This window comes from Cupressus sempervirens, chromosome 1 (assembly GCF_028749045.1).
Source record: "Cupressus sempervirens isolate cs-2001-9-10 chromosome 1, ASM2874904v1, whole genome shotgun sequence".
NCBI classification, from domain to species: Eukaryota; Viridiplantae; Streptophyta; class Pinopsida; order Cupressales; family Cupressaceae; genus Cupressus; species Cupressus sempervirens.
In genome coordinates, this window is record NC_143118.1 from 730982712 (window position 1) to 730995764 (window position 13053).

At 35.6% G+C, this 13053-nt stretch overlaps 1 long non-coding RNA gene across 1 annotated transcript; it reads left to right on the top strand.

The window, feature by feature from the left end:
• The first annotated feature begins 439 nt into the window (after positions 1-439).
• Positions 440-4482, top strand: LOC149580005 (uncharacterized). Its single transcript, XR_016359781.1, has 3 exons — positions 440-578; positions 3988-4053; positions 4259-4482. It is a non-coding gene; the product is annotated as an uncharacterized LOC149580005 (long non-coding RNA).
• Positions 4483-13053: the final 8571 nt, after the last annotated feature.

Below are 13053 nucleotides of genomic sequence, written 5' to 3' on the forward strand. Positions count from 1 at the left end.
TGCCAATGCCTCCAACTGCCTATAGTCTTATCAAATGAATCTTGTGACATTTTTGTTTTTTGTAATAAAATGATATCCACCTTCGTAGAATCCATCTCTTGTGTGATTCTACATTTCTTGTTAGAGGCATTCAGACCTCTGACATTCCATAAGGCTATCTTCATTGCTGACAAGAAGAACACTTTGTTCTCCTTGTCTTTCGCTTTGATGTAGTGAACTTACCATCCAGAGTTGATTGAATACTAGCAACAATTTCTACCTTTGTCTGAACACTCTTTAGTTTTCTTCCTATTTTCTTAGGCATCGATGAAGCCTGAATGTTTAGCAATCATATTTATTATACAACAAAAGATAATTTATCTTCCTCAAATTATGAATATTTTCCTCGTGGTCGAGCATCAATGCTTTGTCCGTCTTTTATTATTGTTCATCTATGCTTTTTATTTTTTAGGTCTCTGTTTTCTAGGTTTCCTATTTTTCCTAATGGCAGAGGACTAAGCAGAGGCATAGGCATGGAGGAGGAAGGGGCAGCAGCAGATGGAATTGAATTATTCCTTCTTTCAGAACTCTTATTCTAGGTAAGTTCATTTTTAAATTTTCCTACACATACTCTATTTATTTATAGCTATGCAACGAACTTCTGAATGGTTTGCCAGAAAAGTTATTGCTAACATTATCACATATTTGCAGTATAATTCTGAAATTCGGGCAAAAATACATGTATTCTGTCTGGATTCGTAGGATACATGTTTATCTGAAAATCATAGGTATCTGAATGTTCAAACTTTGATTGCAGTCTGAGGATTTGACGTCTTTATAATTCTTGTTATTTTTGTCCTACCTATATTCTAGTGTTTGAAATTTGAAGTGATTTGATTTTGGTTTGGTTTTGTATCTGTCTATTAGGGTTTTGAAATTAATATTAGGGTTTAGAAATGAATTTTTAAAGGAAATTGCGAGACTTAATAAAGCAAACAAACCAGAGAACTAAGGTAATCACGTACTCAAAGCATTCACTTGCATTCTATTTAACCATTTGACCTTCTTCCTTATGATTGTAGCACCAGTTAATGAAAAGTCTGTCCCTTTTCAGTAGGTCTGTCAGTCAATATGATCTTTGCTTCTCTGTATGCCTTTTACAGATTCGCATTGTAAAATTACAATATTCTTCCTCAGCTCTTTTGCAAGCTTTTTCTGAACAAGATGTAGAAGACATAGTTTTGAAAAACTCTTCCCCATTTCTTGTTTGAGTCTACAAGCGCGCTTGTTTCCAGATTAAGGAGTAGCTGGTGATGAAGGCTTTTGTATATTTGACTGATTTTTACCTCTTCGTTCTTGATTGGCCGACGGCAAGCATTTTCTAGAAAGTGTTATACAACGGCTAGAGATGAAGCGTAGTTCAAATTATTAGTGTCATAATGCTTTTATTAGTGTCAGCCTCTTTTTAGATGACCATTTCATTACTGAGCTTTAAATGAGATAGTTGACTGCAAATTTGTTAGAGGAATGACTTGCTCAACCTTCTATGCTATAAGAGATCAACTCCTTATAGGAAAAGCATATTAGCTTGAGTTTGATTATTATTATAATGTAATTTTAAGAGTACTCTTTGAATTCATCATTTGTATCAAACTGAAGAAATCTTTCCATAATATCATTAAGGAATTCTCAAATAATTTTTCATGCAACTCTGTACATTCACAACACACAGAAGGAAGGTTGGCACTTTCGCTGAATGATATCTGTTTGTCATTTAGATCCACTATACTCACACAACAAATACTCGCACAACATACACACGCTTCTATAATGTCATAGGAACTCTGCCCTTATCCATAGACCATACTGGTACCAACTATATAACACCTCAAATAGCTTCACAATGTATTATACAATGAATGTGGAAGCTTAAAAGTGCAATTTCTGACAACATGACTTCTAAGGTCTCTTTGATCTCCAATAACATCTTTGATGCACAAGCCCTTGCTCTTCAAGTGTAATCTGTGATTGGATTTGTAGGCTTGAACAATTCTCTTAAAGCTATCTATATATGGCACTAAAATGTTAAAGTATGTATGCTATTAGCATCTTCCCTCGGTTTTTGTTTTCATTTTAAACTAGTGAATTCAATTTCAAAACGGTTGATACCTTGAGTAAACATTTTTTTGCTCCGGTGTAACACCTCCCTCTTTTCGTGATTAAGCTTTGTATTTATATTTATAAGAACATGGACATTCTCCAATTTTGAAGTTCATTTGCATAAAGTGCATATTTATACAATGCTTTATTTGTTGCTTAAATAGGACAAGTAAAAGCAGATTTTATAGACTGTAATACAACTGTAGTTTCTAACTTGTCATCCGTTCCCTTCATCTAAGGGTTTTTCAATGTGAAGCTGACTGGATTGGCATGTTGTATTTCAGTTATATGGCATACTACATCTCCCCTTATATCCGTCATGTACCATCCCCAATCCATATTGTAGAGTTTCTTGAAATTATCTGGGAACTTTCAAATTCATTTAGGATATCTTCCAATTTTCTGAGAATTGAAGCTTGAATCAAGGAGACATACAAGTGCCAAGATAAGTAGAGTAGCTAAACATCGTATGAACCAAAAAACTCAGTGAGGTTCAACACTGTTGCTTCTCTGTATAATCTGTATAAGCATGTTTCCCACCATTGCATCTGTATAATCTGTTGATTGACAAAGCTAAGCAGTGGAAAGTTCCACTGCGTAGATAGTTAATTGAGGGCCATGCCCTAATTAGCATCACACAGCATTGGGAAAACCCAGCCTCAAAGCATTGTAGTTTTCCCTTAGGTACACATATCGATATCTTAGTTAGGGAAAATACATGTGGGATAGGTTGAGAAGGGCAGTTACACCATTTTCCTGAGCTTTGGGATCCCCTGAAGAAAGCAGTGGCACAAGTAATGTTATGGCCCCTGCTTCTGCAAGTAGTCTGAGTTTATAAGCAGCCCGCCTTTCCACAAGAAATATTGCCGTCATTTTAACAGCTTGGGATGCCTTCCAAGAAAGAACTTTTCTTGATTCTTTGTGACTTTTCAAATGGGATTTTATGCTCTGAGGCTTCTGCCCACTCTTTGGAGTCTGATTTGGAGTCAGATTTGTGTTCCAATTTCTCTCCGCTTCTTGTTGACAGTTGTTTATAAGCATCTCAGCCATTTTTACGGCATCCTCACCTTCTGCTTGCGCTGCACAATGCAGAGCTGTCTGACCCAGCAAATCAAGAAGGATTTTAGCAACTCTCCAATGGCTGCTTTATGGCACGTCTGCTGCCCCAACGTAATTCTTCTTATGCTTTTGCTCTGAAATATGTGAAAGAAGAGTTTCGACAGTATTTTGTTTGCCTCTCGCAGCAGCCACGTGCAAAGGAGCTGTTTGGCTGAAATCTTTGACAAGATTTGACTTTCTCTCTGATTTAGGCCATCAGAAATCATCTGGCATAGGAAAATTAAAAACACTCTCAGAAAATTAATTCAGGACAAATTTCTCTCTGATTTAGGCCATCCATCTCATCTCTTCCTCCAATAGTTTTGTTTCTCGCTGACAATCCATTGCATTTTGGAGATTTAGGCCATCCAAAATCCTCGTAAGTCGAGACCCATCTGGAGCTACCTCCTTTTCAAACTCATCCAGAACAGCAAAATCATCACTGCAAAGTTGTTTAGCAAATACTGGCAATGAACCTCCATAATGGGCAACCATGACACAAAAGCTTAAAAAAACAGTTTCTGATTTGACTAATTCTTTTTCCTGAATTTTAAGATAAGATTCTGATAAGTTTGTAGTTTTCATTTTTCTTTTAAAAACTTTCTGTCTATTTAAGAGACTTATTTAGTTAGTTCTATTATTTAATCAAAAGCATGTTCTGATCATTATGTTTTAATGTATTCTTTTATTTGAACTACTAGTCAAGTTGTAAAATGTTGGCTGACAATTAAGACAATTTGTACCTATTAGGGAGTCGATACATCATTGAAGTTGATGCATGGTGTTCTTTTAAAAGGAATAGAGACAGGAGATCTGGTATGTATGTGTTCTTGATGTTTAATTTTCTCAGTTCACCCTTTCTTGCTCTGTCCTTATTCTACATGTTTTTGCATAAGAATTTCATTATATTTGTTCTTTTAAGGATAAATGATATTGCAACTGAGATTGATAACGATAGGTAGAGATAAAAATCCTCAAGTTCAAAGGCTTCTCTAGCTAATTAATTTTCATCACTTTGAAGGTGCAAGCACAGGACTGAAGTTGCTGGTATAGATTAACTGCTGAAGTTACTGATATAGATTAACTGGTATAGATGATTGATTCATTTCTAATTTCTTTTGTAATATTTTGATCAAACATTGATCTAAAACTTTGTAACATGTAAAAATACAATGCTCAATAAAAGAAAGTTATTGGAAGGGGTTAAAAGCCCCTTCAAAGACTAAAGGGAATGCCCATTGGCCACGGTCATCCCTTCATCCCTTACAGTCTTGGTGTTTTTTTGACAGCTTAAAGAAAGGCTTAGATCATTCTTTAAGGTATGCCACTTGTGTTCCCATGCATTGTGTTCTGTTTAGTTTTTTCTTCAATTTTCAATTTTTTAATCTTAATTTTAAAGGCTATAATGCACAATTTCATAAATAAATAGATCATTAATGAATGACAACTCACTTTGGAAAATGGTTGGTAGTAGACACTCTTAAATAATCATTATCAAACTAACATTACATATTGACATTGTTGATAAAATCACAATCTATCTATCTAACACAATATGAATTTGAATGTAGACAATCTTAAATAATCATTATCAAACCTAACATGACATATTAACATTGTTAATAAAATCACAAATTACCTATCAAACACAACATGAACTTGCTTTATGAATGTAATTCACAACATAATTGATTTGCACAATTTTTAAATATGTATTTATTTTACACAATAAAATAAATGGATAAAGTTATGATTAAAAATTAGTTTGTTTTTACCATCATTACAACATAACAAAATAGCCTTAATAACTTTAACATAAAAAATGAAAAGTTAGCACTTACATGTGAGTAATGTAAATAATGTAAAGTAAATATATTCATCAAGTGAGTTCATATTAATGAAAATAATAATAAAATAAATTGTTGAGTTTTGCCTCATGGGTTGTGTTTTTTTTCGTGTGATGTTGTGTTGTGGTTGTGGTCCTTTTAGGTCTATTAGGGAAGGCCATATAAGCTTCCACCTTCACGTAGTTGGCCTTGTTAGTAGAGAATATGAGAAGAAATATTCTTGAAGCTAAGAGAAGCATTTTCTTATAATATATTGTGTCATTTAATTATAAATAATGTTTTGTAATTTAAGCTATTTAATGTGAGTGAAATTAAAATATGTTTTATAATTTAAGCACACAAATAATGTTTTATAAATAAAAATAATAAAAGTAATTTTTTTATAATTGAATTGTTACATGGTGATTTAAAAAATAAAAATAAATCTGTGATTTTGGTTTGAATTATTTAAGTGAGTTAATTTTAAGAGAAGCTTGATTATAATATTTTGTGTCATGTAATTATAAATAACATTATGAAGTTTTAGTCATAAATATTAAACACATAATGTATTTAATATATTTTGAATTTAAAGCAAAACTTGCTTATAATGTTAGCTTGCTTATAATATTATTAATCATTTAATTATAAATAATATTTTAGAATTCCAACTTATCAATGTGACAGTGACATTTAATGTGAAGTGAATATTATTGTACTTAAAATATATTTTTCATTTAATTGTAAAATAATAATTTAATTTATTTAATGTGAATATTTTAAAAAAATTAAGCTATTTAATGTGACAATAATTTATTTTTTAAATATGATTTCAAAGTTGATTTTTTTATTTATATTAAATCGTCATCAAATTTATTACTATTTAAGCTTGTTTTTTAAATTAAAAGCGACCAAAAACAAGGGGGTCAGCCCTTACATCCAAAATGTTGGTAACCAGTACATCACCAACCAGAACTAATAGAGAACTTTACTGGAATAAAAACAAACTAAGAAGTAGCTTAACCATAGTATTTCTATCCAAACATCTAACCAAGAGACTCTTATAAACAACTAATCTATAGTAGAAGTCCATAAAGCTAGCAAAACTACTTAAAGTTCACAAAAGAATTGTTGGCGCAGTCAGGCCAATCGAAGTCTGAGTAACAATTGAAAACCAGCAAACCAAGTAGCAACATAATAACATAAAATAACAAGGATCCAATGATCCTTTAAAACTATATAATTATTTGTCAATTTTCTCCTTTCCCTTCCCTGCCAAAAGAACTTAGGCCCAATCATCAGCAAGAAACTTGAAGAGAAGCTTATGATCTTCCATGTCTATCCCTGTGTCTTCCTTCTCCTGTGCCAGCAATTGGAGGGTGGTGGTAGTAGCATGAGTGACGTTGAGGGCGAATTTAGAGAAGGAAGAGAATCCTTCCTCTAAAACATTAACCCTTTGATTCAGCTAGGCAATCTCCTCTATTTGCTTCTCGACCTTCACTTTGTTTTCAGTTCCCACCTTTTTAGCTTCCTCTTTGGCTTTTTCCTCCTGGTTATCATCCTGCAAGACCTTTGGGTTAGTATAAACCTTGTTTTTTTCCTTGACCAAGGGGTAAATGGTAATGGGGGAGGTATCAGCTTTGTTGTTATCTTCACAGAAGGTAATGGGTTGAAGGGTGAAGTTGGCAGAAACATGGGTAGTCTTTGTAGCGATGGCATTACTAGCTAACACCTGAGTGTTCCCTACAGACATCTAGGCATCATCAACAGAATTATCAGTAGAATTGTCACTCTTTTTTACCTCCTCTTTCCTTTTTTTCTCTCTTGGAGTTCGAGTTATTCTCCTCCTCCCTCTCCCTTTCATTATTCTCAGAGCTCTCCTCCTCCACCTCTTCAACCCTAAATCTGTTGGATTTTTGTTTATGCCTTACTTGGGATTTGGAAAGTCTACCAGACCTTCTCCTACCCTTTCCGCATCCCTCCTCCTCTGAGACCTCCTCTTCCACCTCCACCAGTTTTTCAACTTTAATCTTTGTACTAGCCTTATGCTCAACAACCACTTCAACTTTCTTCTTTTTCTTATTTTCACGGCTAAGGGAAGGTCGCAGGGTATGAATTTGGGTACCAGTATTGGTACTTTGGGGGCAACTCTGGTGGTGGCGTTGGTTGTCAACCACTACCACCCTAGGGGGCCAAAGGGCAAGGTGGAATTGGTATAGGTGAAAAATCAGGCCTTGGTGAATAATGGTGAAGTTATGCCCCTTGTTCATCTTCTCCCTAACATCACTAACCATATCCTCTAGAGAATGTAGCAAAAAAAAATGGGATAGAGATAAAATCCCTATTTCTAAAATGATTTAATATGGGAAAGTGGTGATAGTAGTAAACACCAAACCTGCCCTCCAATGTGATATATTTCATGAGCACCAAGTAGACATCATCCCACGGAGCTGGCAGCCTATCCCTCTTAAATCCTCCTCTATAGCGCACTGGTTCCTCACCCTCCATGAAGAAACTATTCATATTGGCTTCATCTATCGTTTTAGTGACCTTTCTCCATTTTCTTCGTTTCATAGATAGCTCAGTGGCCATGGCTATTACTTCCTCATTTACCTGGATAGTGATGCCATTTATGATTTTTTTCTGTCATGCCACCCATTAACAAATTGGAGGGCACAATTCTCATCATACCCGCCATTGCCTGCATGTAAGACAGAAATCCCCGTTCCTTTAACAGGAACCAAGTTGCCATCCTATCTTTGAAATTCTCAATATTTGTGAGCTCCAGCCTATTCAAATCTCCACCCATTTCTTCCCCGCTTTCTTCTGAATCCCTCACCTCAGTGATGTACATCTGAACCTCCTTTTTTCCAATATCTCTACTAATTTCTTTAACTTTGTACCTCTCTGTGAAGAGCGAAATGGTTATACAATCTCATTTTCGAGACACTTCAAAATTCCATGCGAATTCATTATGAAAATCATGCATGTTTAACATCATAATTTTTACACCCCTCAAATCTCTAACAATTTGTTTAATGATATTATTTGTACTTTCAAATGGGAAGTAATTTGAATTTTGTAGTAAGTTACCATAATTGCAAAATGACACTCTCTTTAATTCGTAACCATTCAATTTACCATTTGTACAACCACATCTTCTCCTCATTTCCCTAAAACAACTATTAAATTTAGCGAAATTCAACTTTCTAATGGTGAAATTGCCAAATTTGGCCCTGGCCTTAAATTTTGTATTCATAATTAATTAATACTCCCCCCTTGTTCCTTGTGAATCAAGGACTTAATGTCCTCATTTAGATTTTCCATATTTCTCCAGCACGTGACTGTCGTTAATTCAAAACCCATGGTTGTCATTGCATCTACCACCTTATTTCCTTCCCTGTAAATGTGTTGCAGGTGGACCTTTTCCATTCCTTCCAAAATGTGCCTAATATCCATGATGATGGTTCGAATATTCCATCTCGGTTGGGCCACTCCATTAACCAAATCAAGAATTAGTTTGGAGTCCCCTTCAATAGTTATTTCCTTAACATACATTTCACTAATTAGTTGAAGACCCCAAAGTAGAGCCATAGCTTTGGAAAAAATATTACTTCCATCCCCCACCTTCCCAGAGTAGATTAACAGTGCATCACCATTCCCATTTCTTAGCACTCCACCTATTGCTCCTATACCCCCTCTAGCAGCTCCATCAAAATTTAGTTTGAACTTGGTTAGGGTTGGTGGTTTCCATCTTGTTTGTTGTCTCTTTAACACTTTTGAGTTATCAAAAAGATAAAAGTCCTCTTGAACCCCCCATTTTTCAGCAATCTGACCTTCCAACCTACCTGGTTTTTCCTTCGGTAACTTACATTTGGCTACCCTTAAATTTTCCTTCAATAATTTTTTCATGATTCTCATCACCGTCTCCCTAGGTTTTTCCACCTCCCTAAATATTTTGTTATTTATCTTCTTCCATATATGCCAACAAATATATGATGGAATAATTTTCCATAGAAAAACCAATTTTGGGTGGTAGAAGGGACAACTTCAATTCTCCACAAATTGCCCTAAGTTGTCCTTCAAAACCCAATTCAATCCAGATTTCTCTTGCACCATAGCCCAAATCTTCAACGTATACTGACATTCAAGGAATAGGTGAGAGATACTCTCCTCATTTTCTTTGCAGAGACAACATCGGTTTTTGAAAAAAAAAATCCCATTCTTTTCAGATTGTCAAGAATTAAGATTTTACGATGCTGAATAGTCTACCAGAAAAAATTAATCTTAGGGAGGAGATTACTAATCTAAACTTTACCCCATAATGGTTGGCAGAAATCCTTACTAAAGAGTTGTTTATAAGCCGATTTGACTGTGAATTGATCATTAGAAGTTAAGTCCCAAACTATAGTATCCTCCTGGATCCTAATTGGGGGTCTTTGTGCTCCTAATATCATTTCCAATTCCTTAATAAGCTAAATATCCTCCTGAGTGTAAGTGTCTTTACATAGTTTCTTCCATTTCCTCCCTTGATCCATATAGTCTTCCACCTTCCTTCCCATGTCCTCTTTCAGGAACTCCATTAATCTTTTAAAATTTTTGTAAACCAGCAGTTCTGCTCCCCCCCCCCCCATCCAATTATCCTCCCAAGATCTAATACTACTCCCATTCCCCACAATCTACCTTGTCCCTTCCCTTAGGAGGCTTCTACTCCTGACAATATTTATCCAAATTTTGGAGCCTCTAAGAAGGTAATTATTGATGAGATTCCAAGTGAAAGGAGAATTTGACAAATTTTTAGCTTTCATTATATTTCTCCAGCCCATCTTGTTTTCCCCCAGTCTCCTACCTATCTTGGTAATGAGTGCTTTATTTAGATCTCGGAGTCTTCTAACTCCTAACCCCCCTTCTCCTTCAGCTTACAAACCTCATCCCAATTGACCAAGCTCATTGTTCTTCTCCTCCATCCCTGACCAAAGGAAATCTCTATAATTTCTCAATTATGTCTACCATATTTTGGTTAATTTTAAAAAGGGATAGGAAGTAAATTGGAATACCCTATAGAGCCACCAAGAGAAATTGTAGTTTGCCAGCATTGCTTAGGTTTTCCCTTTCCATCCTGCTAACTTCTTTTGAATTCTTTCCACTATAGTATTTTAGAAATCATTAGTCACCTCCTTAGTGGTTAATGGTACGCCAAGATAAGTATCTAGGAGGTTGGTAGATTGAAAACCTAAAATATTTCTTATTTTCCTTTATAACGAGGCATCAGTATTAAAAAAATAGATCTTACTTTTATAGTAGTTAACTTGCTGGCCTAAACTTTCCTCATAATTATGAAGGAGAATCTTCTATGTTTTAGCTTCCATAACTGAAGATTCACTAGAGTGGAAAGTATCATCAACAAATTGTTGTAGCACTTTAGTATCTGTTGTAGTAGCAGGCTTAATCCCTTTAACACATCATGTGTTAACCAATTTAGTGAATGACCTCCCTAGTACCTCAGCAACCATAATAAAAAGGTATGGTAATAGTGGATCACCTTGTCTTAGACCTTTCTCTGCTCCAAAATTTCCCTAGGGGGAGCCATTTAAAAGAAATGAAAATTGAACTGATCCAACCATAATCTTAATTAGGTTTATCACTTTGTCATTGAACCCCACTCTTTTAAGAACCTCATAGAGGAAGTCCCACTTCACCTTATCATAGGCCTTAGAGATATCTAATTTAAAGGCCATACCAGGTCTTTTATTTTTTTCTATAGACTGAATGACCTAATGTGTGGTTGTCACTGCATCCAAGATTTGTCTTCCCGACATAAATCCATTTTGTGGAGTTGCAATTTTTTTTCCAGAAATGGTTTTATCCTGTTGACAAGAACTTTGGCAAAAATCTTATAAATAGTATTGCACAGACTTATTGGCCTAAAATCCAATAGGCTTATGGGTGTCAGAGTTTTGGGGACTAAAGCAATAAAAGTCTTATTAATCCTTTTCAGCATCTTCCCAATTTTAAAGAAATTTCTGGTAGCCCAGACCAATTCACATTTAATAGTCTCCCAGAAGTGCTAGAAAAAAGCAAGAGGGAAACCATCCAGACCTGGGGCCTTATAAGCTTTCATAGAAAACACAACACATTTCACTTCCTCCTCTGTAATGTTTCCAAGAATGTGGTTGTTTTCCACCTCACCCAGCACCTGTGGGATCATATTAATCAAACTTCTTCTAATGACCTGACTTCCTGCATTATTATCCTTGATGTAAGCCCTGCTAAAATATTCCACCACATGTCTTCTCATTTCCTCCTAGTCCTTATGTATCCTACCTCCTTCCCCTTCCAATCTACAGATTGTGTTTCTTCTTTTATGATTGGAGGCAGACCTATGAAAGAAAGCAATGTTTTTGTCCCCCTCAGTTAACCATTGGACTCTTGATCTTTGTTTCCAAAAAATTTCCTCCCTTAACATAATATCCTTCCATTTTTTTCTATATTCCTCTTCTTCCGTAGTTGCACTTTCAAGGTTATTTCCTTCGACAATTTCCCCTTGGAGTGTTTTCAGTTTTTCCTCTACTTCTCCTTTAAACAAGACTCCAAAGGAACTCTTAGCCCAACCCTTGACATTTCTCCTTATATTATCAAGCTTTTGAGTCAGTCTATACATAGCAATGCCATCTATCCTTATATTCCACCATTCTTGAATTCTGTCTTTAAATTCTAGGTGAGATTGCCACATTATTTCATACCTAAAAGGTTTTGGGTCACCCTTTAAATAATCCTCCCACTGAAAGATTAAAGGGGAATGATCTAACACAGTTCTAGGAAGGTTCTCTAGCAGGGAGTTGCTCAGGCTATTCCAATTCCCTGTCACCATCAACCTATCCAATCTCACCTAGATAAGATCATTCCCTTTCCTATTATTGGTCCAAGTAAATGGGTTCCCTCTCAAATCCACATCAATAAAATCCATTATGCTCATAAAGTCATTAAGGTCTTGCAAGCTTTCAGCGCAGTCCCTGTTTCCCCCTAGTTTCTCTGAATGATAAAGTGGGGTATTAAAATCTCCCATACACATTAATTGTTTATCTTTCATATTTTCTAGGATACTTACCAGCTTTTCATATGTTTCCTTCCTCCCTACCCTACTATCAAAAGCATATAAATTTATAAGCCGCCAATGTTCAATACTAGTTTAGAATTTAGTAATTATGAAATTTCTATCCTTCCAAACTTCAATCCCCATCATAGAGCACGGGTTCCACATAGTAGCAATCCTCCTCGAGGGTCCTTCAACATCCATATGCATGCAAGTAGCACCCGACCAAACATGACTAGCAATTTTCTCAAAATTAGCATTAGACATTTTAGTTTCTTGTATTAACACACAATCTACCTTTTCCTGAAATATGCATTGTTTTAGAGCATACTACTTCTGGGGATTGTTTAACCCCATTAGATTCCAAGAGAGAAATTTCATTTCTTACCTCTAGTCAAAATCTCCAGTGTAATTTGCTTACTACTGGCCATGTCCCTTGCTTCTTGTTTAGTCCTGGTTGCTCTGCTAGTTGGTCTTCCAACTATCCCACATACCCCTACATCTAATTTTTTTACCCCACTTCTTTTCCTTTTCTGAACCTCCCATTCTCCATTATCCCCCTCCTATGGTGAGGTGGGGCTTAGTTCTTTTTCAACCATTTCAATGATTTCCATCACTTTAGTAGCAATCTCCCCTAGGGAGGCTTTAGTCATCCTTATGGGGGTATATACACATTCTTGGGAAACACCTTCTATTGTCATAGGTTCTTAGGGTCCCTCTCTTCCTATTTTCGTGGAGTCCAAGGGAGACGGTGGTTAACCACTATTTTGCCTTCCTCCATCATTTCTCCTTAAGTTGTCCCATTGTTGAATTCACTAATTCTTCTAGTTCATGTCTGAAGGGATATTCACCCATTTTTTAATTCTCTACTATAGCTTCTCCTTCCCCAGAAAGGAT